Below are 8,397 nucleotides of genomic sequence, written 5' to 3'. Positions count from 1 at the left end.
TGTAAATATTAGAAATAGCATCTAAACCAAAACCATGAAAAATCGGCTACATCTGATAGGTCCGCGCTCATGAGAATTTTCAATTTTTGCAATATGTCAAATTTGTCCTTATTTTATGTCCAAATCATAGAAATTAAGCCAAAAATACATAATAAATACATCATGGCACTAGTATTATAGTGTAAATATTAGAAATAGCATCTAAACAAAAACCATGAAAAATCGGCTAAATCTGATAGGTCCGCGCTCATGAGAATTTTCAATTTTTGCAATATGTCAAATTTGTCCTTATTTTATGTTCAAATCATAGAAATTAGGATAAAAATACATAATAAATAAATCATGGCACTAGTATTATAGTGTAAATATTAGAAATAGCATCTAAACCAAAACCCTAAAAAATCGGCTAAATCTGATAGGTCCGCGCTCATGAGAATCTTCAATGTTTGCAATATGTCAAATTTGTCCTTATTTTATGTCCAAATCATAGAAATTAAGATAAAAATACATAATAAATAAATCATGGCACTAATATTATAGTGTAAATATTAGAAATAGCATCTAAACCAAAACCATGAAAAAACGGCTAAATTTGATAGGTCTGCGCTCATGAGAATTTTCAATTTTTGCAATATGTCACATTTGTCATTATTTTATGTTCATATCATAGAAATTCAGCTAAAAATACATAATAAATACATCATGGCACTAGTATTATAGTGTAAATATTAGAAATAGCATCTAAACAAAAACCCTAAAAAATCGGCTAAATCTGATAGGTCCGCGCTCATGAGTATTTTCAATTTTTGCAATATGTCAAATTTTTCCTTATTTTATGTTCAAATCATAGAAATTAAGATAAAAATACATAATAAATAAATCATGGCACTAGTATTATAGTGTACATCTTAGAAATAGCATCTAAACAAAAACCCTAAAAAATCGGCTAAATCTGATAGGTCCGCGCTCATGAGAATTTTCCATTTTTGCAATATGTCAAATTTGTCCTTATTTTATGTTCAAATCATAGAAATTCAGCCAAAAATACATAAAAATACATCATGGCACTAGTATTATAGTGTAAATATTAGAAATAGCATCTAAACCAAAAGCCTAAAAAATCGGCTAAATCTGATAGGTCCGCGCTCATGAGAATTTTCAATGTTTGCAATATGTCAAATTTGTCCTTATTTTATGTTAAAATCATAGAAATTAAGCCAAAAATACATAATAAATACATCATGGCACTAGTATTATGGTGTAAATATTAGAAATAGCATCTAAACCAAAATAATAAAAAATCACCAAATCTGATAGGTCCGCGCTCATGAGAATTTTCAATTTTTGCAATATGTCAAATTTGTCCTTATTTTATGTCCAAATCATAGAAATTAAGCCAAAAATACATAATAAATACATCATGGCACTAGTATTATAGTGTAAATATTAGAAATAGCATCTAAACCAAAACCATTAAAAATCGGCTAAATCTGATAGGTCCGCGCTCATGAGAATTTTCAATTTTTGCAATATGTCAAATTTGTCCTTATTTTATGTCCAAATCATAGAAATTAAGATAAAAATACATAATAAATACATCATGGCACTAGTATTATAGTGTAAATATTAGAAATAGCATCTAAACAAAAACCCTAAAAAATCGGCTAAATCTGATAGGTCCGCGCTCATGAGTATTTTCAATTTTTGCAATATGTTAAATTTGTCCTTATTTTATGTTCAAATCATAGAAATTAAGATAAAAATACATAATAAATAAATCATGGCACTAGTATTATAGTGTACATCTTAGAAATAGCATCTAAACAAAAACCCTAAAAAATCGGCTAAATCTGATAGGTCCGCGCTCATGAGAATTTTCCATTTTTGCAATATGTCAAATTTGTCCTTATTTTATGTTCAAATCATAGAAATTAAGCTAAAAATACATAATAAATACATCATGGCACTAGTATTATAGTGTAAATATTAGAAATAGCATCTAAACCAAAACCATGAAAAATCGGCTACATCTGATAGGTCCGCGCTCATGAGAATTTTCAATTTTTGCAATATGTCAAATTTGTCCTTATTTTATGTCCAAATCATAGAAATTAAGCCAAAAATACATAATAAATACATCATGGCACTAGTATTATAGTGTAAATATTAGAAATAGCATCTAAACAAAAACCATGAAAAATCGGCTAAATCTGATAGGTCCGCGCTCATGAGAATTTTCAATTTTTGCAATATGTCAAATTTGTCCTTATTTTATGTTCAAATCATAGAAATTAGGATAAAAATACATAATAAATGAATCATGGCACTAGTATTATAGTGTAAATATTAGAAATAGCATCTAAACCAAAACCCTAAAAAATCGGCTAAATCTGATAGGTCCGCGCTCATGAGAATCTTCAATGTTTGCAATATGTCAAATTTGTCCTTATTTTATGTCCAAATCATAGAAATTAAGATAAAAATACATAATAAATACATCATGGCACTAATATTATAGTGTAAATATTAGAAATAGCATCTAAACCAAAACCATGAAAAAACGGCTAAATTTGATAGGTCTGCGCTCATGAGAATTTTCAATTTTTGCAATATGTCACATTTGTCATTATTTTATGTTCATATCATAGAAATTCAGCTAAAAATACATAATAAATACATCATGGCACTAGTATTATAGTGTAAATATTAGAAATAGCATCTAAACAAAAACCCTAAAAAATCGGCTAAATCTGATAGGTCCGCGCTCATGAGTATTTTCAATTTTTGCAATATGTCAAATTTATCCTTATTTTATGTTCAAATCATAGAAATTAAGATAAAAATACATAATAAATAAATCATGGCACTAGTATTATAGTGTACATCTTAGAAATAGCATCTAAACAAAAACCCTAAAAAATCGGCTAAATCTGATAGGTCCGCGCTCATGAGAATTTTCCATTTTTGCAATATGTCAAATTTGTCCTTATTTTATGTTCAAATCATAGAAATTAAGCTAAAAATACATAATAAATACATCATGGCACTAGTATTATAGTGTAAATATTAGAAATAGCATCTAAACCAAAACCATGAAAAATCGGCTACATCTGATAGGTCCGCGCTCATGAGAATTTTCAATTTTTGCAATATGTCAAATTTGTCCTTATTTTATGTCCAAATCATAGAAATTAAGCCAAAAATACATAATAAATACATCATGGCACTAGTATTATAGTGTAAATATTAGAAATAGCATCTAAACAAAAACCATGAAAAATCGGCTAAATCTGATAGGTCCGCGCTCATGAGAATTTTCAATTTTTGCAATATGTCAAATTTGTCCTTATTTTATGTTCAAATCATAGAAATTAGGATAAAAATACATAATAAATAAATCATGGCACTAGTATTATAGTGTAAATATTAGAAATAGCATCTAAACCAAAACCCTAAAAAATCGGCTAAATCTGATAGGTCCGCGCTCATGAGAATCTTCAATGTTTGCAATATGTCAAATTTGTCCTTATTTTATGTCCAAATCATAGAAATTAAGATAAAAATACATAATAAATACATCATGGCACTAATATTATAGTGTAAATATTAGAAATAGCATCTAAACCAAAACCATGAAAAAACGGCTAAATTTGATAGGTCTGCGCTCATGAGAATTTTCAATTTTTGCAATATGTCACATTTGTCATTATTTTATGTTCATATCATAGAAATTCAGCTAAAAATACATAATAAATACATCATGGCACTAGTATTATAGTGTAAATATTAGAAATAGCATCTAAACAAAAACCCTAAAAAATCGGCTAAATCTGATAGGTCCGCGCTCATGAGTATTTTCAATTTTTGCAATATGTCAAATTTGTCATTATTTTATGTTCAAATCATAGAAATTAAGATAAAAATACATAATAAATAAATCATGGCACTAGTATTATAGTGTACATCTTAGAAATAGCATCTAAACAAAAACCCTAAAAAATCGGCTAAATCTGATAGGTCCGCGCTCATGAGAATTTTCCATTTTTGCAATATGTCAAATTTGTCCTTATTTTATGTTCAAATCATAGAAATTAAGATAAAAATACATAATAAATACATCATGGCACTAGTATTATAGTGTAAATATTAGAAATAGCATCTAAACCAAAACCATGAAAAATCGGCTACATCTGATAGGTCCGCGCTCATGAGAATTTTCAATTTTTGCAATATGTCAAATTTGTCCTTATTTTATGTCCAAATCATAGAAATTAAGCCAAAAATACATAATAAATACATCATGGCACTAGTATTATAGTGTAAATATTAGAAATAGCATCTAAACAAAAACCATGAAAAATCGGCTAAATCTGATAGGTCCGCGCTCATGAGAATTTTCAATTTTTGCAATATGTCAAATTTGTCCTTATTTTATGTTCAAATCATAGAAATTAGGATAAAAATACATAATAAATAAATCATGGCACTAGTATTATAGTGTAAATATTAGAAATAGCATCTAAACCAAAACCCTAAAAAATCGGCTAAATCTGATAGGTCCGCGCTCATGAGAATCTTCAATGTTTGCAATATGTCAAATTTGTCCTTATTTTATGTCCAAATCATAGAAATTAAGATAAAAATACATAATAAATACATCATGGCACTAATATTATAGTGTAAATATTAGAAATAGCATCTAAACCAAAACCATGAAAAAACGGCTAAATTTGATAGGTCTGCGCTCATGAGAATTTTCAATTTTTGCAATATGTCACATTTGTCATTATTTTATGTTCATATCATAGAAATTCAGCTAAAAATACATAATAAATACATCATGGCACTAGTATTATAGTGTAAATATTAGAAATAGCATCTAAACAAAAACCCTAAAAAATCGGCTAAATCTGATAGGTCCGCGCTCATGAGTATTTTCAATTTTTGCAATATGTCAAATTTGTCATTATTTTATGTTCAAATCATAGAAATTAAGATAAAAATACATAATAAATAAATCATGGCACTAGTATTATAGTGTACATCTTAGAAATAGCATCTAAACAAAAACCCTAAAAAATCGGCTAAATCTGATAGGTCCGCGCTCATGAGAATTTTCCATTTTTGCAATATGTCAAATTTGTCCTTATTTTATGTTCAAATCATAGAAATTAAGATAAAAATACATAATAAATACATCATGGCACTAGTATTATAGTGTAAATATTAGAAATAGCATCTAAACCAAAACCATGAAAAATCGGCTACATCTGATAGGTCCGCGCTCATGAGAATTTTCAATTTTTGCAATATGTCAAATTTGTCCTTATTTTATGTCCAAATCATAGAAATTAAGCCAAAAATACATAATAAATACATCATGGCACTAGTATTATAGTGTAAATATTAGAAATAGCATCTAAACAAAAACCATAAAAAATCGGCTAAATCTGATAGGTCCGCGCTCATGAGAATTTTCAATTTTTGCAATATGTCAAATTTGTCCTTATTTTATGTTCAAATCATAGAAATTAGGATAAAAATACATAATAAATAAATCATGGCACTAGTATTATAGTGTAAATATTAGAAATAGCATCTAAACCAAAACCCTAAAAAATCGGCTAAATCTGATAGGTCCGCGCTCATGAGAATCTTCAATGTTTGCAATATGTCAAATTTGTCCTTATTTTATGTCCAAATCATAGAAATTAAGATAAAAATACATAATAAATAAACTATGGCACTAATATTATAGTGTAAATATTAGAAATAGCATCTAAACCAAAACCATGAAAAAACGGCTAAATCTGATAGGTCTGCGCTCATGAGAATTTTCAATTTTTGCAATATGTCAAATTTGTCCTTATTTTATGTCCAAATCATAGAAATTAAGCCAAAAATACATAATAAATACATCATGGCACTAGTATTATAGTGTAAATATTAGAAATAGCATCTAAACCAAAACCATGAAAAATCGGCTAAATCTGATAGGTCCGCGCTCATGAGAATTTTCAATTTTTGCAATATGTCAAATTTGTCCTTATTTTATGTTCAAATCATAGAAATTCAGCCAAAAATACATAATAAATACATCGTGGCACTAGTATTATAGTGTAAATATTAGAAATAGCATCTAAACCAAAACCCTAAAAAATCGGCTAAATCTGATAGGTCCGCGCTCATGAGAATTTTCAATGTTTGCAATATGTCAAATTTGTCCTTATTTTATGTTCAAATCATAGAAATTCAGCCAAAAATACATAATAAATACATCATGGCACTAGTATTATAGTGTAAATATTAGAAATAGCATCTAAACCAAAAGCCTAAAAAATCGGCGAAATCTGATAGGTCCGCGCTCATGAGAATGTTAAATTTTTGCAATATTTCACATTTGTCATTATTTTATGTTCAAATCATAGAAATTAAGCCAAAAATACATAATAAATACATCATGGCACTAGTATTATGGTGTAAATATTAGAAATAGCATCTACACCAAAATAATAAAAAATCGCCAAATCTGATAGGTCCGCGCTCATGAGAATTTTCAATTTTTGCAATATGTCAAATTTGTCCTTTTTTTATGTTCAAATCATAGAAATTCAGCTAAAAATACATAATAAATACATCATGGCACTAGTATTATAGTGTAAATATTAGAAATAGCATCAAAACCAAAACCATGAAAAATCGGCTAAATCTGATAGGTCCGCGCTCATGTGAATTTTCAATTATTTCAATATGTCAAATTTGTCTTAATTTAATGTCAATATAATAGAAATTCAGCCAAAAATACATAATAAATACATCATGGCACTAGTATTATAGTGTAAATATTAGAAATAGCATCTAAACCAAAAGCCTAAAAAATCGGCGAAATCTGATAGGTCCGCGCTCATGAGAATGTTAAATTTTTGCAATATTTCACATTTGTCATTATTTTATGTTCAAATCATAGAAATTCAGCTAAAAATACATAATAAATACATCATGGCACTAGTATTATAGTGTAAATATTAGAAATAGTATCTAAACCAAAACCCTAAAAAATAGGCTAAATCTGATAGGTCCGCGCTCATGAGAATTTTCAATTTTTGCAATATGTCAAATTTGTCCTTATTTTATGTTCAAATCATAGAAATTCAGCCAAAAATACATAATAAATACATCATGGCACTAGTATTATAGTGTAAATATTAGAAATAGCATCTAAACCAAAACCCTAAAAAATCGGCTAAATCTGATAGGTCCGCGCTCATGAGAATTTTACATTTTTGCAATATGTCACATTTGTCATTATTTTATGTTCATATCATAGAAATTCAGCTAAAAATACATAATAAATACATCATGGCACTAGTATTATAGTGTAAATATTAGAAATAGTATCTAAACCAAAACCCTAAAAAATAGGCTAAATCTGATAGGTCCGCGCTCATGAGAATTTTCAATTTTTGCAATATGTCAAATTTGTCCTTATTTTATGTTCAAATCATAGAAATTCAGCCAAAAATACATAATAAATATATCATGGCACTAGTATAATAGTGTAAATATTAGAAATAGCATCTAAACCAAAACCATGAAAAATCGGCTAAATCTGATAGGTCCGCGCTCATGAGAATTTTCAATGTTTGCAATATGTCAAATTTGTCCTTATTTTATGTTCAAATCATAGAAATTCAGCCAAAAATACATAATAAATACATCATGGCACTAGTATTATGGTGTAAATATTAGAAATAGCATCTAAACCAAAACCCTAAAAAATTGCCAAATCTGATAGGTCCGCGCTCATGAGAATTTTCAATTTTTGCAATATGTCAAATTTGACCTTTTTTTATGTTCAAATCATAGAAATTCAGCTAAAAATACATAATAAATACATCATGGCACTAGTATTATAGTGTAAATATTAGAAATAGCATCAAAACCAAAACCATGAAAAATCGGCTAAATCTGATAGGTCCGCGCTCATGAGAATTTTCAATTTTTGCAATATGTCAAATTTGTCCTTATTTTATGTTCAAATCATAGAAATTAAGATAAAAATACATAATAAATAAATCATGGCACTAGTATTATAGTGTAAATATTAGAAATAGCATCTAAACCAAAACCATGAAAATCGGCTAAATCTGATAGGTCCGCGCTCATGAGAATTTTCAATGTTTGCAATATGTCAAATTTGTCCTTATTTTATGTCCAAATCATAGAAATTAAGATAAAAATACATAATAAATACATCATGGCACTAATATTATAGTGTAAATATTAGAAATAGCATCTAAACCAAAACCATGAAAAATCGGCTAAATCTGATAGGTCCGCGCTCATGAGAATTTTCAATTTTTGCAATATGTCACATTTGTCATTATTTTATGTTCA

The sequence above is a fragment of the Euprymna scolopes genome, chromosome 5 (assembly GCF_053919585.1).
Source record: "Euprymna scolopes isolate OS-2025 chromosome 5, ASM5391958v1, whole genome shotgun sequence".
NCBI lineage: Eukaryota > Metazoa > Mollusca > Cephalopoda > Sepiida > Sepiolidae > Euprymna > Euprymna scolopes.
The sequence above is the reverse complement of the archived record's forward strand: the minus strand, read 5'-3'. Positions refer to the sequence as shown.